This window comes from Poromitra crassiceps (assembly GCF_964638095.1).
Source record: "Poromitra crassiceps genome assembly, chromosome: 6".
In the NCBI taxonomy this organism is placed as follows: domain Eukaryota; kingdom Metazoa; phylum Chordata; class Actinopteri; order Beryciformes; family Melamphaidae; genus Poromitra; species Poromitra crassiceps.
Window position 1 is genome coordinate 3,197,895 of NC_139627.1, and position 23,993 is coordinate 3,221,887.

Genomic DNA, 23,993 nt, shown 5'->3' on the forward strand with positions numbered 1-23,993 from the left:
CGAGGTTCAGGATCGTCAAAGGAAATGCGCCAGTAATAGAGAGCCAAAGTGGAACGTCACTTCCTGCTTCAGCACTGTACCAGAGATTTTCATCCGCCATTTATTTTCCCATAGACATTTCGTAAAATGCGTATAAAAATAGTTTTACTTGTTCAAACCAAAACGGTTCAGCTATATTTAGAAACAGGAGAGACCGCATAACATTTCACTCGGCCAAAACGTTAAAAAATGCGGGTTTAAAGAAAATATTTTTTCGATGTTTTTTTTTTGTTTTGGTCTGAGTGAAACGTTCTATGGTCTCTCCCAATTCTAAATATATCTGTACCGTTTGGTACTTTGACCAAGTGAAACTATTTTTATAAGCATTTTACGAAATGTCTATGGGAAAATAAATTGCGGAAGAAAATCTCTGGTACAGTGCTGAAGCAGGAAGTGACGTTCACTTTGGCTCTCTAGGGATTGGAGTATCATACGTTGGCAGATTGGAGTATCATACGTTGGCACACAAATGTAGCTTTGATTGAGACGGATGCTTAGCGAGTATTTAATTTCACATTTCATGCTGTATTTACTCAGCGTGTCCAGTTTGACAGCTCCAGATTGCACTGCAGAGGGGGGATAGAAGGCAGGTCTGGCCTGGACACTTACGTGTTCGCTGAAGTGTTTCAGGGGGGGCTTCACCGGGTCACCTGGGGGTCCCTGACCTCCTAGAGTAATGTTCTCCTCCAGGTCCCTCTCTTTGACAGCGGTCAATGGAGGCGACCATGCACGGGACAGCCAGGCGGGAGGCTGGGGTGAGACTGGCGGAATAGACAGGTCATATCTGGACAGACCTGTCACCTCAGAATCAAACCAAGTGAAGAAGACCTTCCGGGTCTCACTGACGCCCGCTCACCCTAGCTGACACGGAGTGACACTTTGGGCTGACCTGTCTTCTGCAAAGGATGCATTTGGGTAGAAGAATATATGTATACGTGCGTGCATGTGCGTGTGTGTGTGTGTGTGTGTGCGTGCGTCCGTGTGCATGTGCGCGTGTGTGTGTGTGCGTGCGTGTGCGTGTGTGTGTGTGTGCGCCATGTGCACGCCTGTGCGGGATTTGTGACATCCTCCACCATACATCAGTTTACAGTGCTTTGAATCTTGTCATCAGTCAAAACTATAAAGAAATCTATATTGACTCAATAGAAAATAACTGTATTATTATTGAATAAGGGGGTTGAATTGGACTATAGGTCTCAGAATGGACTGGCTGAAAATACACCATGGTGTGTTCATAGTGAGCAATAAGTTTGGTGGCTTTTGAGCTTTAGTCACCTAAACTTTACTTGACTTTGACACGTGCTAATATGTGAAATTAGCAATTGCTTTACAGTAGCAAATGAAAATACAAGAACTACTTCCTGGTTTCCACATTCATTCTGTATAGAGAGCCAAAGTGAACGTCACTTCCTGCTTCAGCACTGTACCAGAGATTTTCATCCACTATTTATTTCCCCATAGACATTTCGTGAAATGCTTATAAAAATGGTTTTACTTGTTCAAAACAAATGGTTCAGCTATATTTAGAAGCAGGAGAGACCATAGAACATTTAACTCGGACCAAAACGTAAAAAGAAATGCGGGTTTTAGAAAATATTTTTTCGATGTTGTTGTTTTTTTGTTTTGGTCAGAGTGAAATGTTTTATGCTCTCTCCCGATTCTTAGGCCATGTTCAGACTAGGAGGCCAAATCTGATTTGTGAACTTTAATGACCTATTAATGATTCTATCCAGATTGGTTTTATGAGTCTGGACGCTCCATGTCTGATTTGTGTCACTTGTCCCAAACCACTTATGGAGGTAGTTTCCAATCTGCTTTCGACTGATGTGACTTCAGTGTGGACGCGCTGATCACCCAAATCAGATTTGAGAGTGTCTTTTGCAGGGGGCGGGGACTTGAAGAGCAGAGAGCAGACATGCGAACACTGCCAGAAACATTACATGTTGGCTCATTGGCTCATTGTATCTGGACACACAGATCCGACTTGAACACTTGCCCAAATCAGATTTGTGGCAGTGTGGACACACTCCCAAATCAGATTTGGGAGTGTGTCCACACTGCCACAAATCAGATTTGGGAAACCAATCAAGATAATGATGATTAATGCCTTTAGCAGCAAATCGGATTTGCCTGTAATGTGAACATGGCCTAATTCTAGCTGAACCTTTTGGTTTGACCAAGTAAAACTATTTTTATACGCATTTTACGAAATGTCTATGGGAAAATAAATTGCGGAAGAAAATCTCTGGTACAGTGCTGAAGCAGGAAGTGACGTTCACTTGGCCTCTCTATTGAAAATAGAAGAACTACTTCCTGGTTCCCACATTCATTCTGTATTCAAAGTAGTGCATCTGCCACTGCTACAGTACACACATCTCTCATGTTATTTTCCTCAAGTCAAGGCTTTACCCCATATGGACCACCCGCCCCCACCACCACCACCGTACATGACATCATCACATATCTCAATGGTGAGTAATGGAACAGGCCAACTCTTAAATGTCTTATTCACACACTGCTTATCTCTCCTAAAGGAATTAAGCCTTTTCCACCCAAGCTCCTATTCTCTTGGGAAGGGGGGGAGGGTCCCTAAAAACCCATTGTGAATTCAATGATTACTCAGTGCTAATTATCATCTTTGTAGAATCACTATTTGAGAGCATTATTTACATTTTGTTAATTTGGCAAGCAAACACTTCAATATGCGCAAGGAAGATTCAAAGACCCTTTTCAACAAGAGAAATCCCAACAAAAGCAGTTTGCTGATTTGCATTAGTCAATCCAAAATTCTAATTAAATTAAATTTTCACAACACAATTCAATTTGCCTTACTTGCCATGATAAAGCATGTATCATTAAATGTTATATTGCAAAAACCTAATGTACTGTAAATTGTACTTTATCATTAGATATTTACATCATAAAATTAATCTCTAAATGTTTTCAGCAAAATCTTCAGCCCAAAATCTGTGGTCAGCCATGCCATAAAACTGATTGACAGTCCAAACAACAAATGTTGGATTTAATTTGAATTTTTAATCCATGTAGCTGATGAATTTGCATGTAGGCCTACAGCTCTTGAAAATCAAAATTTATATTTGAAAATGTTATATTTACTTTGTAACTAACAAGTACACAAGCTTTGCATTTCCAAATATAAATTCCACATGTTCTGAATTCTGCATCTGACAATAAAAAAAAAATCTTAATCTAATTTTAAACTTAATTCGGGAGTGGTGGTGGGGGGGGGGGATAGTGCATGAGCCAAAATAAAAGTTTTTCTTTTAATGGACTTAGCTCGCATCAATGAATCCTGCAGGTCAGCGACATAAAAAGTGATATGAAGTCTTTTGGGTCAACAGATGTTGAAATGTGGACATATGCTTCTTTAAGTTAAAGCATCTCTCCTCTTCCACCTTCAACAAAAAGAGAGGCCTTTAATGTGCGTAGTATTAATGTAGGAGCAGGTGGTAAAGAAGCCTTTGTTAATCACTTCATGATGAATTTCCCCCCACTTTACATGGTGGCTTTTTCACCAGCCGTTTACTTCTTGTGCACGGGGGCTGTGTGGAAACTTGATAAAAAGTTTATTTTACCATGAAATGAGTAGGCACGGATAAATGGCTAACTCGGGGTTTTTGTCCGTCAATGCACTCGGCCTATTGGGGGTCCTGCAGACTGGGCAGGTTTGGACCATATGTCATCATTCCGAGCCATTGTGTGGGCGTGTCTCTGTGGCAACCGCATCAGCTGTGGCCATTGTGCTCCGGGACTCAATGGCCCATATATTCATTGCAGGGCTAGTGTGGGGCTAGTGCGGGCCCCGCAAACAGAAACAAATTGATACATACGAGGCCCGGCCCCCATTTGGCTCGCATGACACATTTCAAATGGACAAAAAAAGGACATTTTAGTCTGTTGGAAATCTTGAGAAAAGCTTGGTCGCCATAGTGACCGGGCGCTAAAGCAGCCATGGGCCATTAAACTCCAATCAGATGTAAATTTGGGGCTGCCCCCCCGCCCACGGGAGAAGAGCCCCCCTCACCCGGCAGACACAAATTAAACAGTTTGTTTGCCAATTCACATGTCATCTTAATGGCTTTTTATTCCTTTGCCCTTTGTTTAAATGAAGAGAATTACAAACCGTCATTGATTTATAATATGGGGACACTTCAGCTGCCGGCCCGTAGTAAGTCTATTCATAGCTCTCTCTCCGCCTCCGATGCCCTAATAAAGGAGATAAAAAAAGACACTTTTAAAGCAACTAGTTGCAACATTATTAAAGACTAAAGCTTCTTGTGAAATCTTAAAGAGGAACCCCCATGTGGAAAATCATTGTAATTACATGGTGATTTGAGTTGTCATGAAACTTTGAGACAAGATATTTAAACCATTAAACACAGTGGGGAAAACGGTTGTATAACACTAGCTAGCATTCTCCTCCTATGATTTCCTTCTAGTGCTTTATCATCATTTTAGGAGTACGTCTCATTCCCAATAGACCCTTTTCACGGTGGCCATTTTGGGTCGAAAAGGCAGAATAAACACAGGTGCAAGCGAAACACTAACGATGCTTTCCAAATTCCAATCATGGAAGTTTGAAACCCTCATTAGTGTTTTGCTTGCACCTGTGTTTACTAGGGGTGTCACGATACACTAATTTCACGATACGATACACGATATTGGGTTCACGATAACAATACGATACGATATTTTAACAATATTTTTTTTAACAAAAGTAAATAATTTTTATGTATTTATTTATCATTTATTTAACCATGTGAGTCCCGTTGAAATCGAAACCTCTTTTCAAGGGAGCCCTGGGAAAATACTGGAAAAATAGTCTTTCATTTGAAATACACAAAATACAAAACAAATGCTGTTTTTGGAAATTGTTATTATAATAACTAGAAAACAACATGGAAGATAATGCTTCTCTTGCAATAGAATGTGTCACACTGTCACAAACTAAATGTTTGTTGCATGGTGAAAGACAAATAAAGTATACAATCTATTTCTTAAATAACTCATGCTCAATGGTCCCTAAACTTATGTAATCTTATGTACCCCTTGAGCTGTTTTGCCATGCCAGTAGTAGTCTACCCCCTCACTCATGCGTGTTGATTCTGCTAAATTTGTTCTATTATTATTCAGGAGCAAAAAAACATTTTTTTTTTTTTTTTTTTTTTTTTACGATATCATTTTTTTCTGACCATATCGATATCGTGACGTTTCGATATCGCGATATATCGTGCGACGAAATATCGTGACACCCCTAGTGTTTACCCTGCCTTTTCGACACAAAATGGCCCCCACCGTGAGAAGGGTCTATATCAGATGAGCCTCCTCAGCACAGCATGCAGCAGTTGACAGCGCGTGGTGTTGTAGTGATATTTATGACGGAGCAGTTGCACAGCGTACTTGTTTTACCCCGTGATGAGTCAGCCGTAAATCCTGATCCCTCTTTATCGTGCTTTCTCTCTCCGCGCCACAGATGAGCCGTCAGTTGGTTAGAAAGGGATCGGTCAAATTCCCAAAGCTACAGTTACATTCATGTCCTCTGCTCTGTCTTCCATCCTGACAACAATATTCAGGACCACATAACATAAGTAGCAGCACTACTGCAGTTAGTGGGTGGTGTGCTTCATGTGTGAACTTAGTCATGATCACCAAAAAAAAAGAAGAAGAAGAAGAAGAAGGAGGAAATAGGCCTGTAAAACAGGAAGCAAGGTTATGGAAAACCAGGAGCCATTGGGTGACACTGTGTCCAGGGCAGGAAGCAATGTGCCCCCGTGATTGGGCAGAGAAAATATTTTGCTTGACTTGATGGATAGAGATTTGCTGGAGCCTGTCAGTCAGGTCGTGGGGTCTGCTCGAGGTCATGTGCGCCAACTGATGTTGTTGAAATAATCAGGATTATTATGTCTCACAAAGGCCTGTCTCCTGTGTCAGAGTACAGCCTGGCCTCCTGTGTCAGACAGAGTACAGCCTGGCCTCCTGTGTCAGAGTACAGCCTGGCCTCCTGTGTCAGAGTACAGCCTGGTCCTCCTGTGTCAGAGTACAGCCTGTGCTCCTGTGTCAGACAGAGTACAGCCTGAGCCTCCTGTGTCAGAGTACAGCCTGTGCTCCTGTGTCAGACAGAGTACAGCCTGGTCCTCCTGTGTCAGAGTACAGCCTGGTCCTCCTGTGTCAGAGTACAGCCTGGTCCTCCTGTGTCAGAGTACAGCCTCGTCCTCCTGTGTCAGAGTACAGCCTGGTCCTCCTGTGTCAGAGTACAGCCTGGTCCTCCTGTGTCAGAGTACAGCCTGGTCCTCCTGTGTCAGAGTACAGCCTGGTCCTCCTGTGTCAGAGTACAGCCTGGTCCTCCTGTGTCAGAGTACAGCCTGGTCCTCCTGTGTCAGAGTACAGCCTGGTCCTCCTGTGTCAGAGTACAGCCTGGTCCTCCTGTGTCAGAGTACAGCCTGGTCCTCCTGTGTCAGTCAGAGTACAGCCTGGTCCTCCTGTGTCAGTCAGAGTACAGCCTGGTCCTCCTGTGTCAGTCAGAGTACAGCCTGAGCCTCCTGTGTCAGACAGAGTACAGCCTGGCCTCCTGTGTCAGAGTACAGCCTGTGCTCCACACACTCCTTCAGACACTCTTCTCCATTGTTATATTAGCAATTACTAGGAAGGACTCCATCCATATGCTGTCATTCATTTACTTGATACCTATAACATTTGGTAGGAATTTCGTGAATGAAATAAAACAATTAATTGTGCATGGTCATACATCTTCTTGTAAGATGGGCTAAGTGGTGTCTGTCTGGGTGATGTCAGTCATGATTTGTGTGTGACGGAAATGATGTCACTCGGGCAGTTGTGTGTGTGTGTGTGTGTTGAATGCATTTGCAATTGCCCAACTGTGATGCCACTCAGGCAGTTGTGATGTCATCAGTGATGTCACTCACTGTCATGACCTCTTTTCTCTGCAGTGAGCTGTGTCGCACTTTGCCCAGCTTACAATACAAAGACCGCACCTTTTAAAGGAGCCTCTCCTGCTTCGGCGATATCTTCCAACTGCCCGCAGAAGCCTCTATTTTCGGGGACGAGACACGACCAGAGGTCTTTTTATTTCTCATCTTTGAATCGACAGAGACAAAAACCCGCCACCATGTTTGAGGCTCGCTTGGTCCAGGGCTCCATCCTGAAGAAAGTGCTGGAGGCCTTGAAAGACCTGATCACAGAGGCGTGTTGGGACGTCAGCTCGTCCGGGATCTCTCTGCAGAGCATGGACTCCTCTCACGTCTCTCTCGTCCAGCTCACGCTCCGGAGCGACGGCTTCACCTCCTACCGCTGCGACAGAGACCTCACCATGGGAGTCAACGTCGGCACCATGTCGAAGATCTTGAGGTGTGCCGGAAACGAAGATATCGTCACCCTCAGCGCAGAGGACAATCCAGACACACTCGCCCTCGTGTTCGAGACACTCAACCAGGAGAAAGTCTCCGATTATGAGATGAAGTTAATGGACCTGGATGTGGAGCAGCTGGGTATTCCAGAGAGGGAGTACAGCTGTGTGGTGAAAATGCCCTCGGGGGAGTTTGCCCGTATCTGCCGTGACCTGGCCCAGATTGGAGATGTTGTCATGATCTCCTGTGCCAAGGACGGAGTCAGGTTCTCTGCCACTGGAGAGCTGGGAACCGGAAACATCAAGCTGTCTCAGACCAGCAATGTACACAAAGAGGAGGAAGAGGCAGTGACTATTGAGATGACTGAGCCCGTCCAGCTGATCTTTGCACTCAACTACCTGAACCTCTTCACCAAGGCCACGCCGCTGTCCAAGACCGTCATCCTCAGCATGTCTGCAGATAACCCCCTGGTGGTGGAGTACAAGATTGCCGATATGGGACACGTCAAATACTACTTGGCGCCCAAGATCGACGAGGACGCTTCTTAAATTCCGGTTTCCAACGATCGAAAAAGAGAGAGGAGGAAAAGCAGGCGAGGGGGACTTATCTTGGGTGAAGAAAGGGCTGCAGAGATGTCATCACGGTCAACTGACTCACTTTCTCTGTGGTTTCATCTGATCTCTTTCCATCTGAGAGCAAACGTTCCACAGTGGGCGTCGCAGTGTCATCCTCTCTATCCAGACTAATGTCACCATTTTGAATGTTGCAGTTGTAGCAAATTTTGTTATGCAATTAACCCATTGATACCTGATGCAGCATTTGTGTGTGTGTATCCCTTTAAGACCGCGAACCGCGTGACGCGGTTCGCGGTCTTAAAGGGATACACACACACAAATGAGGGATATACACGCAAATGCTGCATCAGGTATCAATGGGGTTAAGTTTCTGCAGCTTTGCTCTGAATAGCTTTCAGAATGGCACAGTCGGTGTGTGGCCACCAGAGGAAAGTTCAGCACTTTTATTATGATTTTTAGCTCTTTTTTTCTGCGAACGCAAATTTCAAGTAACCCTTTCCTACTAATGTAGATACGCACCTGTTATACTTCCTGTGGTCTCATACTGTTGACCCACCCCCATTGTTTTTGTATTCATGAATTCAAAACCCAAATAAATGCTAAAAGTGGTCAAAAAGAAGAAGAAGAAGTGATTTCACTCGAGCGGGGGGGCGGGGCACCAATGGGCCCCACGATCCGACAGCGAGAGGCAGCGTGGATCAACGCGGGGGGGCAATCTGAGCCAGAGCTACTCTCAGGCCTTCACTAAGCTATCATGGTCATCAATGCTAATGCTAACCTCAGCCCAAACAAAACGTCAACATTTTAGTTTGTAGGGGCCGTCGGCGGTCTTTGATTGTGGGAAATGGGGTTTAGGGTTATTAGACTGACGTAGCCAAAGTACTTTTGATAATAGATCAGAGAAACACTTTCAATATACACGAACAATAGCGCTCGCGTTAGATAGAAGATGCTAATCATCTCGACCCTTAGTCTCATTTGTTTATCAATGCCAAGCGATCACAATTGGTTTGACAATGACAGATAGACGTTTAAAATACTTCACAGCACCTATAAGTAAGTAACGTGTAATTGATTATAGTTTGAAAGCAACGTTCTTCTTAGCCCCATGTAGGAGTCATTACACTACACTCTCGTGTTGCTGCTCCAAGTGAGTCCATGTCAGTCCGTGTGAATGGGAGAGAAGAAAGCAGCGACTGGTGCTGATGGTAATGAGAGATGAGTGTGTGGTCCTGTTGTTCTGCCGGTCCTCAGGAGGCTGCGGGGCCAGTCTGGTCTGTCCCGTGGACTCCTACAGTAAAAGCGTTCTGTTATGACAGGACAGGGCAGAGCGCAGCGTGGGCTTCTACTGGCTCTGGCCCAAGTCGACCTGGGACCTGACATTACCAGTAGCTCTGCGGCCTCCCTATTGCTAGCCCATTGTTAGGTAGCGCGGCTAACGGTGCCCTGTGTGTGTGCCATGGGCTCCTCCATGCAGGGCAGGGGGAACGCTAATTCCACAGAGGGATGAGTGATTACAGCAGCCACAGTAGCCGAGCGGCTCCTTCTCCTGTGCTATTGTTTCTCCTGATCGCTCTATTAGCCAGTCATCTCATCGTTTATGTGGCACAGCAGTGCAACAGTTTGTTGCTAACCGCCCCCCCTATATGTCGTTTGTCCATTTCTTTTTAACATGCCTCAAATGAGTCAAGTGAGTGCTGATAAGTGAAATTAAAATGAAAGTTATCCAAGAGATTTTCTTCCAGGATGCAGGAGTACCTGGCACTACTAACATGCATTTTCTGTGATCAGATTGCAATCAGATAGTGCTTGACCACTTGGAAGTACAGGTGTAAACGCCCCCCCAAGACACATTGAGGATGGATTGCGCCGGTCTGATCGGCCAAACCACCTCCGGAGGTGGTCAGACAGGGACGCATTGTGACCACATTGAACACAAGTGTAAGTGCAATGGGCCCTCTCAAACCACATACAGCAACAGTCACCCGCTGTTTTTCTGCCGCTCTTGCCTGAACAGATCTCAATCAGATCGCAATGTGGACACTGGAGACACATCAATACCAGGTGTAAATGGAATCAGGTTAATGTGGTCAAGCACTATCCGATTGCAATCTGATCACAGAAAACACATGTTAGTGCCAGGTGTAAATGGCCTCTTATAGAGTGGAGGAAGGGAGAGGCCATGGCAGAGAGGCACAGAAGAAAGAGTGAAAAGGAGGCTTGGTATGTTGTCTGGCTGTCTGGTGTCCACAACAGACCACCTTCTTGTCCACTGGTGGCTGTGGAGGATTCATTAAGCCCCACATTCACTCCCAGCGCACGTGACTGACAGGTCCCTACAGCCAGTGTCAGCCAGCCCTCTGTCTCTAAAGCAGCAGAGATCATCCCACTCCTCGCTCGCCCATCTGCTCGCCTGAATGTAACAAGGGTGTCCTCCAGTGAGAAGATGGCAGAGAGAGGGAGGGAGAGAGAGAGAGAGAGAGAGAGGGAGAGAGAGAGGGAGAGAGAGGGAGAGAGAGAGAGAGAGAGAGAGAGAGAGGAAGTTAAAGACTCTGAGATCCCATCAGATTCTCCGTGGTCCATAGGCTCCAATTATTCAGAGCTTATCTTTTCAGCTCGGCTGAGCTCCAAATGAATAAAGTGCGGGCCGCATTACTGCCGGCCGGGTGCACCTCTAAAGAGGCTGAAGGAGGATCAGGCCCGTGGGTTAGGGTGTCAATCTGCCTCTGACCCCTAGGGGTTAGGGAGGTGACGTTATGTAGTGACAGCGCCCAGGCAGCCCCCTTGTAGCACCCCCCCCATTTAGAGCCCGTCGGGATAAATGGAAAAGGCCAATCACATTAGAAGTGGTTTCTTTTCCATTTTAAAGCAAAGAAGAGGAAGAAAAAAAAATCGAATCACAAAGTGACTGACTTTTGACTCGTCCAGTTCAGTTGGAACTATTGCTGTTGTTGAATGGTTTCAGAATAAGCATATGAGCACCATAACAGATAGTTGAATAGCTGAATGATATATATATATATATTAGGGCTGTGAATCTTCACTGGCCTCACGATTCGATTCGATTACGATTCAGAGGGCTACGATTCGATTCGGTTACGATTATCGATGCATCTCGATGCATCTGGATGCATCTTAAATCGATGCATCACTTCTTTTCCCCAATACATGATTTATTTTTTCTCACTTTCTTTTTTGCATTGTATTATGATCCATAATTAAAATAAACAACTGCATGTACTTCCATTATATTTTATTTGATTATTAAAAAAAATAAAAAATTAATGATCGATTTTTGACATTTGTGAATCGATGCAGAATCGTGCACGTCCGCATCGTGATGCATCTTATAATCGATTATTTTTGACACCCCTATAACAGCAACGCTGTTATATGAAGCCGGAATCCATTTCTCACAATAACACTGAATCCTAATACTGTCTATCTATATTCGAGACTCGAAGTAAATTCTGCATAGATTCTAAATACTGCAAATCCCTTGATAAACGTCATGCACGCACGCACGCACGCCACACACACACACACACACACACACACACACACACACACACACACACACACACACACACACACACACACACACACACACACACACACACATCCAACAGGAAAGTCCATGCGCTTCACGTCAACTGGGTATGGCCATACCTTAAGTGATTCCAAATGTGATGTTGTAGTTTTATCATTATAACAGAGAGCAAAGATAAAGCTAAGAAGATAGAGATAAGGAAATATAAATCTATTTGGAAGCCATTTCTAAAGAAGAAAATCACATCAAGGGAGCATTCAGGACCAATGTTCCCTGATGGTAGGTGTCCACTTGTCCATCTTTGCACACAAGGAGGCGGGGGACTTCACAGAATTGCACGCTTGATAGGCGGGCTTCGATATTTGTTCCTTGCTGCACCTGATTGGATGAACGCTGTTGTCCGTCAGGTGTCTGTGGCCCTGATTGGACCAACGCTGTTGTTTGTCGGGTGTCTGTGGCCCTGATTGGACGAACAACGTCTGAACAGCGTTTGATGCGGGGGGGAAACATGGCTGATTGTTTTCAACTTTCTCAGCGAAATGTGTTTCTGAAAGCATCTCATGCCTACAATAGGCCATGCAGTGTCTGTGATTTGTGGATGGTGCTGATTGGACAGCTCCTTTTATCGTTAAAACAAAAATTGCTCAGTCTGAACGCATCATTTGGCCTCCATCCTGTTTACGGTCAGATCATGTTTGTGGACCATGGATATTTGAGAGATTTTCAAGTTGGCCATGTTGGGTCTAAGCTATGTGGTACCTACAGCATGTTGGGTCTAAGCTATGTGGTGACCTACAGCATGTTGGGTCTAAGCTATGTGGTGACCTAACAGCATGTTGAATAATTTAGCACGTTCATCAAATCACATCTGGTCAGTCATCAGTCATTGCTCTACTTGTCTCCAGGGGCCGGTTGCACCAACTGGTCTTACGACTGGTCTTAAGCTAAGTCGGTCGTAACTTTACGACCTAACAGCTACGCCGGTTGCACCAACAGGGCGTAAGCCTTTTTCTCACTAAGACCGGTCGTAAATATTACGCCTGGTCCAGAGCAGGCGTAAGGTGCAGTATAGACGGTTTTCACCTGTGTGTTGCGCAATAGTCACAACCAGGGGCGGACTGGGATCATAATTCAGGCCGGGCATTAGATACCAAGCAGGCCAGGTATGATATGGGCCGATGCGCGTGAAAAATTTGGGCTGTTTGAAGCCCGATTTGGGCCGTTTGAAGTCCGATTTGGGCCGTTTGAAGCCAGATTTGGGCTGAGTCCAATTTTACCATGAGATGCACCCACTTTAACCCTGAATAAAGTAATAAAACCACTAGTAAACCAGTAGGCGGCGCCTGGCCTGCTGTTCAGTGAGTGGCCTGACTGCGGGCACCAAAAAAATAAAATAATAATAATAATAATAATAATTTTGCAGGCCAGGCCACCGGGCATTTGCCCGACGTGCCCGATTATGCAGTCCGCGCCTGGTCACAACCCCTCAGCACGGATGTATTCAGCCCTCAATTATAAACCGCAAACCGGAGTACGTTATAAACGTTATAATAGTCATGACATTAACAACTAACCAATGCTGGGGGTCCGTATGGAAAGTGGAAATCGAAATGGTTAAAAGTTAAATCAATTTGGTCATTCAGTGACGTTTTACTGCCATGTAAAGTAATGACAAGTAACAGTTAACCGCTAACATTAGCCACACTATTACAGCCGATTACCCATCAGCGGAGCGTCATTTGACGTCGGCACACTCTTCTAAACAGGTCGCGTGCCGCATTCCAGTGGGCATTCCCATGCTTTCACATGGACACGCATCGCTACGACCGGCGTAGTTAAGACCAGACGTAAGCCCTGTTGGTGCAACAGGCGTAAATCCACTCTAAAGACTGGTCTTAACTAAGACCGACGTAGGAGTTATGACCAGGCATAGTTAAGACCACTTGGTGCAACTGGCCCCTGATCTTTTTTTATCAAGTTTTTTGGGGGGTTTTCTCCAATTTTCTCCCCAATAGTACTTGGCCAATTCCCCCTGCTGTTCTGGCCGTTGCTCCATCTGGGGAGAGCCGTACACTACTAGCACATGCTTCCTCCGATACATGTGCAGCCAGTCAGCCAGCCGCTTCTTTTCACCTGACAGCGAGGAGTTTTTCACCTGCAGGACATAGCACATGATGGGAGGATTCCCCCCCAGTTCCCCTACGCCCCAAACAGGCGCCACGACCGACCAGAGGAGGCTCTAGTGCAGAGACCAGATCTCATACCTTTAATAGACACGGCCAATTGTGTCTGACCAAGCCGAACGTAGCGCTGCTGGGGATTGAACCCGCGTCACCGCGGTGGTAGGCGAGTGCATTTAGGGCCACACTACCCAGACGCCCGCAAAACCGCAAGACCGACATAGGAGTTACGACCAGGCATAGTTAAGACCAGTTGGTGCAACCGGCCCCAGGAAGTTTAGTTGCCAAGTGCCTTCCAACGTTTATGATGGGAAATAGCATTGCAGGGATTTCGCCGTCCCTTATGGTTTTTAGTGAAGCGATGCCCCCTCGATGAGGAGTCCCACTCCTCACTGGGCACGGCGCCAGGGGCCACAATGAGGAGACTGGTGGCCCTTCATCGTGCGGTGCTCCTTTCCCGTCCCTGAGAAATCTCCAGCTTCTCAGATCTTTCCCGACAAGTGTTTGCCGATGCCTCCTCCTTTTCTTCCCCCCGCGGGGACGATGGCCGGCAGATTCTCATGCCAGCGCACAATGCCTAAACAAGCGGGTATGTCTAATTCAATTAAGTCCACAAGGCTGTGCCAAGTGGGCCCTGCTCCCCGTGTGACAGGGATAATGAGCCGGCAGAGGAGGAGGGGGAGTGAGACCTCCTCTCATTCACATATTTATACTTCACTGTGTCTATACAACACTCTACTCTTTAATGTTTCCAGGCTCATTTAGGGGGCCGAATGGGATGACTCACATTCCGACACTACTGTCCAAATGAGCTTGAAGAGGGACACACACACAGAGAGAGAGAGAGAGAGAGATAGAGGGGCTTTAGAAGTGGAGAGTCCCCCTGCATTCCCCACAATTGAGCACTTGGAAATGTTTCCAGATCTGGATGCGTTCCCACTGCTCGAGGTGACTGTGTGTCTTAAGAGGGAGTGTGGGAGACTGAAACTCATAAAAGTGACTCAACGACTGACTCAACGAGAAGTGTAGACACCTGGAGGGAGAAACAGACGTTCTTTATGCTTCTAAAAGCCCATCGCTTCCCTCAAAGGCAAACTGATATTCCTGTTACTTTGTCACACGTTTCAGATGCTGTTGTATATTAGCAACATAATGCTACGCTTTGAAGCTCGGGACATAAAACGTAACCATTCATAAAATGTAACCATTTCTACTTGCTCTATGGTTATTGTGGCATTTTGCTCTTCTTAAGAACAAACACCCAAACTTTTCCAATTCTTTGCGAACCGAAACCTCAGATGTCAGATGTTTTATGGAAATATGTCTTTAATGAAAAGTCGTTCACACGATCTCACGATCTCATGTGGAAAATGGGTGTTGGGGAATAGAAGGTTTGGAAGGGTTAGTCACGTGTAGTTATCCAGTGTCAGAAGGTTTGGAAGGGTTAGTCACGTGTAGTTATCCAGTGTCAGAGGAGGAAGAAAGGATGGCTAAGGAGCACAACAGTCATGGATGACAGCGAGTTAGACATTGTCTAAGAGAAAACCTGCGTTCTTGTGTTTTCGGCCACTTTTGACTTCAGCTGGCGAGCATCTCAAGAACCTGAGAGGCGTTTAGTTTCACTGAAGCCTCCAAAAGGACTCCTGCTGCTCCTGTGGGACCCGCGTCCCCCGGCCGGCCGGCACACAAAAAGCCCCTTAAACGTTTGACTTTCTCACAGAAAACAGCTTGCTAAATGGCATTTGTGTAATGGACTCCTGCTAGGGTTCATATGCCTTGTATACCCACGTTGCACAAAGTTGAGTCAACACGATTACCATGAGAATGTGCCCCAAAGAAAGGGCCAAAAAGGGGTTTTTTGAATAAAAATCTTGAAACTATAGAATTCTTTGTTTTCCCGCGGGGGGAAAAAGATGAAAATCAAAGACATTGATGGCCATTTTTTCCCTATTGGAAACGTGCTGCCGAATGAATGTCTTATTTACATGCCAATGGGGACGGGCCCTGGTTCTTTAAAAGGATGGGAATGCAGGGGCCTCTATTATGGTCGGAGCTGGTCCACTCCGGCTCCTCCCGCCTCCCTGCCAGGCTGCGGTTAACAAGGCCCCGGCCTGAATTAAAGAATGGCAACGAGTTTTTAATTGGTGACACATTATATTTATCAAGCTGACAGCGGAGTGACTGCACCGCGCCCCCTTTCTTGTTTTGTCCCCCTTGTGCGCGCATTACTTCCCCCCGAGGTGCCCCTGCCCTGCATGACAGGCCCTGTCCGGCCCGGGGTCCCCTCACGTGTGAAGAGAGAAGAGGAGAAAAAAACGTAATAATCGAGAATCAAGTTGAATGATAACACTGAATTATTCATGAGGGTCCCTTTAAAGTGTTGGATAAATCAAACCGCCCCTCCACAAAAGATCCTCTTTGTCAGCGAAGCGCAATCATGGCAGTTTAAAGCTTCGCATAAAGACGGATTCTTTTCAGCCCCTCTTTATCCGTGGTGACAGAAGTTCTGCTGCATGGCCGGAAAAGTTATTAACAAGTGTTTAATATTTGGGGACGGGGAGTGTTTGGTCACCTCTCTATACACACGGCTTTTTTTATGTGTGGCCCTCCTATGCGCCGAGCGAGCTAAGCAGCTTGTGACTTAAAAACACTTCATAATGACACTCAATGTGGCTAATGTGACCATAATGTCATGAATATATTTGAATTTCAATAAACTGTTATTAAACTGTTATTAAAGTTCAATGTATTCAAACATTTAATTTGGCACACATATTATATAAACACAGACAGGTCGTCAATTTCAAACAGATGCTATTTCTCTGAGAAAAAGTTAATGCTTAAATAATAGCTAAATAATAGCAGTAATAATATTTTCAGAGTCATATACTTTTGAGGCCTATCAGCCATTATTTTACTTGGGTATACATTATGTTTACAGTAGAGTATACATTTGCTTGCCTATGTTTGGGTATAAATGACATCATTTACTCATGTATGTACTCATCCATGAAAGTAGGTGTGAGTATAACATGTTGGTGCACTCATGTACTTCTGACAGTGGTAGTAATATTGGAGCCAAAATCCTTTGGTAGTTTAACCAACTTGCTAACCTAAAATGATATCTGTCATAAATATATCTATCATATATTCATCTGTTGTGGAAATGTTCTACCAATAACACCATTCCTCATCCTCATGATCAGACAGTGTCTCTAGCCAAGATGATAAGTCCGGTGACCAGACATTTACAAGAATAGAAGCCGTGAGTCCAGGAAAGTAAGATCAATAAGTTGTATTAGTTGTATTAGCTGAGTGTCAGAAAACATTTTATTAACAGATTCCTAAACTTGTATTGGCGATTAAAAACACAACATTCCCATTTTCTCTGCTTCATTTTAAACACTGCTTGTTTTTCGAGGAGCAGCAGGTTCCAAACAGTTTTAGAAGCAATGCTTTGTTGTGTTTGGGGCGTTGCTAAAGGAGGAGGAGGAGGGGGTTAGGCGCAGAGGTCCTGCCAACGCTCTTTCAAAATGGTGGGCAAAGAAAGGGAGCGGGGGCGAAGGAGGCCTAATGAAATATTTAAGATTTCGGGGCTAAAAAGGAACGAGCTGAAAAAGTCTCGCAACAAAGGGCTCTGCTGAGGGGCCTCCATTGTGCCGGGGCCCCCGGTCGGAAGCTAGGGGCCACGCTGCTACAGATGTGAGGAGGAGGAGCCCATATTGAGCGCTGGACGTGTCGGCTCTGCTCACAGCTGTGTCGCCGCACTCCCGCCCTCAGCCACCAGCCCCCGGCCTTTGTCCGCCATTGTGAAGGGCCACCGAGCGGCGATTTTACACCGAGCTGATTGCACAGCAACGCCTTTGTATCGCCAACAAGGAAGCCCCGCCCCCCGGTCCTGACCACGGCCTCTGCCTCTCTCTCTGCATCACACACACACACACACACACACACACACACACACGACCTTCATCCCAATGCCACCCACTCTAAGATTCTTATATTCTTTTTATATTCTGTAAGGCAATCAATCGCTTTCAGCCGACCTATATATGAGCTGAGGTGGGGGGGGATGGGCGGGGCTTAACGCGTCGCTGCTGTCTGTCCGCCGGGCTCCTCGTCCAGGATCTGCCCATTTAGCGCCTAACTGCTGCTGATTAATGGAGGGGCATTCTGGGTAACATATGCCGTTTTCAGCGGCCGTTTGTCGATGTTTTTGACTAATGATGTCACAAGGTCACAGGTCACACTGTTTAGACACCGAGCGACTGAAAAGAGGGAGGAAAATGGACTTTTCCATTTGTAAAAAAAAAAAAAAAAGAGCAATCAATACATCTGGTGGTGAGCGAGTAAATGTGTTTAAGTCACTGGTGCTTTTAAGGTGAAAGGACTGTGATGATGACAATGAGCAGCACCTTACATTAACGCAGAGTTTAATAAGCTAATTTGACTGAGCAAATATCTGCAGTATCTTTCCTCACTTTACTTAGTCAGATCTGATTCTGATTCAGTTTTGTCGTCTACATTTAGATTTTATTTAATTTAGCCTCTGACAAGAAATAAATGTCAATGAGGGCTTTGAGACACTGTGAAACTCTCATTAAGTCTTTCCTTTTCCATCTCTCTCTCTCTCCCTCTCCCTCCCTCTCTCCCTCTCCCTCTCTCTCCCTCTCTCTCTCTCTCTCTCTCTCTCTCTTTTAAATAAATCCTCCTGGTCTTTTGTTGAACTAATGTTCTAAATCTAATATAATGCTTTGCCTCAGAGATCACCTGACCTCCCCAAACTGCAGAGAAACCTGCCCGCCTGCCTGCTTGGCCATCACCTCTAAATCCCCCCAGTGTCATTCAGAGCTATGGGGAGTTCAGGCCTGCACACAAGAAGAAGGGCACGGCAGCTTAACACCAGCCTTAACACATGGCTCACTCCATCCATGGCCTCAAGTCTTCTTAATGTGGCTAATGGGATGGACAATAGAGCCATGGCCCACAGAACCACTGGGTCAGGGCCCCACAGAACCACTGGGTCAGGGCCCAGAGAACCACTGGGTCAGGGACTTGGGATAAATCCAATTCACATCCAACAAATCAATCAATCTTTTTCTGTCCAAATAATAGATCAGCTAATGAACTGTGCAGACTGTATGCTTTGGATCTGACTGAAATGACTCGAGCACATGCTGAATTAAACTTGCCATAATATATTCAGTGGCTACTAAGACAAGGTGCTTTCCACCAATCAGATATGTCACCGTGGGCAACGGGAGGATGCACAAAAGTGCAGCGATGACATCACACGCACTGGAAAATCTCAAACTCTAATGAGTCTCCTACGACGTGTCTCTGTTTGCCCTTTGAGTAGGAGCCATGGAGCACAGAGCACAGAGCACAGGGCCGGGCCTGCCAGAGGTATGGCTAACAGTACAGACACACTCCAGCGGGATGCTTAATAGCCCCTAATAGATCTGAGGCTGTGGGAGTGAGTGGGCCCGGGCAGAGCGCTTGATACAAACCAGACGCGAGGCGAGGCGAGGCTATAGCTAACCTTGCTAGCCTGGCTCTGTTCCTGAGCAGGGCCGCGCCTGCGCTAGCTAGCTAGCCGCACTTTGCTGGGAGTTGGTCTCTCTGTTCTCCACAAAGACCTGTCACGTTTAATGGCCTGTTGGCTGAGTGGGCTGCTGTAGCTGCTCTCCAGAAGAAAGGCCCCGCGGAGAAAGCCTCATAGTCAGCTAATGCAGCTTAATATTCTTTAAAAAGGTCCAGGGGACAATTAAGGGAGTGTTTTCCCATGCCTCTCTCCCCCCAGTGGTGCCCGGCTGCCTGTGCAGCCGCTCGGGCTGTTTGATGGACTCTGAATGCATCTTATTGATGGGGGTCAGAGATTAGAAGCAGCGGTGCGAGGGGAAGAGAGTGAAAAGAGGGTCCCACACGGTGGCCTCAGAGTGGCTGAGGCGCACGCGCGCACACACACACACACACACACACACACACACACACACACAGATGACACACACACACACTAACAGCTCTTCCACTTGTCTGCCTGTGAATGGTATTCAAGTAAGCTGCTAGCGAATGAGTGAATGAGAGTTGCGTGTGCACTCGTAGAGAGTGACAGAGCTAGTGTTCATTTCATTTATTTCTCTTTGCTTCATAGCAGTATCCTCCATAAAACTCCCCCACGTTATAATCTACGAAAGCCGTCCTGGGGGCGTCTACTTACTAAACGACTGCACAAGTGACCACCTGGTACGACCACCTCACTGTCTCTGTCTCTGTCCCACTGCGGTGTCTGTCTGCACATGTCCCCCCCAGTTGTCTTAACTGGCGGACGGATCAGCGCCGCTGGCATGTTCCCACCGTGCAGATCAGCACATGTGTGAATGTGACGGGTCGTGACCCCGACAGCAGACGCATGACACTCGCCACAGAGTCCAGACAGGCTGACATGTTTCTCACTGCAATGACAGCGAGCAGCCACAGGGCAGACGCAACTTTAGAGAACCACGTCAGGAGACTGTAAATTATGCTCGGGAGTTTTGTAAGATGGATACACTTTCACAATGAATTCTTTCAACAGGTCAATCACAAGAAATGGACTAAATTGACTTTACCAGACTTTCCTGATGGCATTTTGGCACTCACTGGTTAATGTCTGACACCTAAGTAGACAAACCAAAGTATTATTTAGCAAATATAATATATAAATATATAATATAATATAATAATATTCAAATATTATTTGGCCCACGTCTGCATCGTCAGCGAGCACATTCTCAGAGTATAGCGATGATTACATTCTTTGATTTTCTTTTCGCGATATACCATATTGTATGCTGATCCTCTAGCACAGACAGTCTCCTATATGGAGCCTTGAGATGCTACGCTATAGCATACCGTAGCTATAGGATAGTCCACTTCCAGCTGTAGCTGACCATGCAGTGGCAATTAGAGGAGCGTTGCGGGTCAAGGAGAGAGCAAGGTTTTGTTTGCCTCCATCTCATGATTGAATGGCCATGTATAGGACCGCGGAAGAAAAGAAACCAATTAAGTGTTCGGGCGGGTTCATTTTTTTGTGGGGGGGGGGGGGGGGTACCGTCTTGTAATTAGGCCCAGGCTCCTAAAACCTCCCTCGAGTACCTTTGGGCTTGTTTTGTTGTCAGGACGTATCATTAGGGCCAAAGTGATCCGCCCAGGTGCTCCATGCCTGAATGTGTTGAGAGAGATGATGTAAAGCTTTAGGGCTCATACGCTGCTTTAGGGCTCGTACACCGCGCGCCCCCAAGAGTGGAGTCCTCAGAGTCTGTCCATCAAACCGCTTCAAACAATGAGTGGAAATGTTTCACATTCAGGCGATCAGAGGAAATGAAGGGACTTGTAACATCTGTGATGGACATTCACAGCAGCAGGCTCCATATTGCTTCTATTTTTAAAAAGCTTTCTTCCTCAGAGACGACCATTCAAAGGCACTCGTGCGCCAGGAAGTGAATCATATCTCGTTCACCGCCACATCCAGTCGCTGTCAATCAAATGTTTTTCCTATTCCATCACGCAGCTTTTTGCAGTTAGCAGTCTAAGACCCAAAAATGGATCCAACACTTTAAGGGTCCCTCATGAATAATTCAGTGTTATCAATCTTGATGCTAGATTATTATGTTTTCTTCTTTATGATCCTTGTGATCATCATAAATGATCCTTGTGATCATAAATCCCTGTGATGCCAGGGGGCACCACAAGGACAACACAAGAAAGCCTTGTTCTTCTTCTGTCCTCTCTCTACCACCCTAATAAAAGAGATTGTCGGTGTGAAATAGACATCGCAGACAGACTTTGTCCCAGACTGTTAGTGATAACTGATATAACTGATATCACTTTCTAGCATTTAGCTCAGCTGTAAAACCTCAGCTGTGCCAAAACCATTAGACAAATCGGCCCAAACCATGACGGACAAAACAGGAACCGTTGGTATGTCTATCTGTCCGATTAATAATCAGATAGCATGACCCCATAAACTAGCCACCCTGAGAGAGAGAGACACACACACACACACACACACACACACACACACACACACACACACACACACACACGCTGACACACTGCCCCCCTGACTCTGGGAAACCAAGAGTCCGGCAGCTGCTGCCATGGCGGGGGGGTTTTAGGGAGGGGAACAGGGGGGTGGGGGGCATGGGAAGGATTTGTGTGTGCAATGTTAATAACTCACAAGTGTCCCGGGCCGCTGGTCACTCTGCCACCACGCTCCTGGCATCCGACCCGAGGAGACATTCCTGCTGTAATGGGCAGCAGCTGGAGCGAGGCTTCCGGGAGGACAGCTGAGAACTAGCAGACAGGCCAGACAGGACAGGAGCGACCGCAGGGGAACACCCACCATTATCACCCCCCTGGGACCCCGGGGGGCTGCACCCCGCTCCGCTCGCCCCCCTCCTCCTCCTCCGCCACAGGAAATCATTTTGGGATGCATGTTTACAGCGGAAGACTTTTAGACCAGAGGCATCTTTCCACTCTAAAACAATTAGTCTTGGGAGTAACAATACTCAGGTCTCGCACTTGCACTGTACAAGGTAGTATAGCCTGTGTGAAGAAAGTGACTGTACCTCAAGTTTACCTTAATGCTTAATTTTTTTTGCGTGCAAAAGCTTCATAAATTTAGTTCAACGGAAATATTTTATGCTTTAAATCTAAAATGGTTCATGGATTACATTCTAATCTAAGAAACCTATTAATTTAAAAGTCAACGAAACAATTAAGGTAGCCCAAAATCACAAATCAGAATGAGGGGGTCCCCGGTATATTTTCTATCTTGTAAGGGGTCCTTGGCTGAAAAACATTTGAGAACCTCTGCCTTATCAATTTCTTATCTTATTAAATAAGGCAGAGGTTCTCAAATTTAATTCAATTAAGAATACAATTCACTCTACCTATTTATTGACTACTGTCACACACTAGTACACTAGTACACACACTAGTACACTAGTACACTAGTAGTTAATACCTCTGCCAATTAAGAATACAATTCAATTTAACCTCTATCCTAATTTATTTTCTTAATTTCTACTGTACTTGAATAGAGAGGTAAAGTGGAACGTCACTTCCTGCTTCAGCACTGTACCAGAGATTTTCATCCGCCATTTATTTTCCCATAGACATTTCGTAAAATGCGTATAAAAATAGTTTTACTTGGTCAAACCAAATTATACGATTCAGCTATATTTAGAATCGGTAGAGACCATAGAACATTTCACTCGGACCAAAACTTTAAAAAACAACATGGAAAAAATATTTTCTTTAAATGCGCTTTTTTTTTAATGTTTTGGCCCAAGTGAAATGTTCTGCGATCTCTCCTGTTTCTAAATATATCTGAACCGTTTGGTTTGAACAGGTAAAACTATTTTTATAAGCATTTTACCAAATGTCTATGGGAAAATAAATGGCGGATGAAAATCTCTGGTACAGTGCTGAAGCAGGAAGTGACGTTCCACTTTGGCTCTCTATTGCACTGGTTCATTCAAGCCAATGGCTGTTTTTAAGTTTTGTCTGTGAAGTAAAGTACTATTTACCCCCCCCCCCCATATTTTATTTTCATTTTTTTTTAGAACAATACATGAACAAGACAAACGAACAGGCTCAGACACCGGAAAAGAAAAGAAAAAACAAACGAACATGTACATGTAAAGCAGGGGTGGGCAACTGGTGGCCCGCAGGCTGCATGCGGCCCCCAACCTCACTCAGTGTGGCCCCTGGGTCAATTTGCTTTTTTATTTTTATGCCTCCGCCGGCGAAGCCAGGCCGAAGGCATTATGGATCCGGGTTGTCCGTCCGTACGTACGTACGTACGGCCGGCCGTCCGTACGGATGTCCGTCCGTACGGATGTTTGTTAACGCCATATCTGAGGAACGCCTTGACGGAATTTCATCAGATTCGCCTTAAACATTCACTTAGGCTCAAGGATGATCTGATTAGATTTTGGTGGTCCAAGGTCAAAGGTCAAGGTCACTGTGACCTCTCGAACGCCATTTTCAAGCTTGTTAACGCGATATCTGAGGAACAACTTGACGAAATTTCATCAGATTCGCCTTAAACATTCACTTAGGCTCAAGGATGATCTGATTAGATTTTGGTGGTCCAAGGTCAAAGGTCAAGGTCACTGTGACCTCTCGAACGCCATTTTCAAGCTTGTTAACGCGATATCTGAGGAACAACTTGACGAAATTTCATCAGATTCGCCTTAAACATTCACTTAGGCTC

General features: G+C 45.7%; 1 pseudogene across 1 annotated transcript; it reads left to right on the forward strand.

Moving 5' to 3' along the window:
* The first annotated feature begins 7,186 nt into the window (after positions 1 to 7,186).
* Positions 7,187 to 7,972, forward strand: LOC310778297 (proliferating cell nuclear antigen pseudogene; annotated as a pseudogene). The gene has a single exon. The product of its transcript is annotated as a proliferating cell nuclear antigen pseudogene (transcript).
* Positions 7,973 to 23,993: the final 16,021 nt, after the last annotated feature.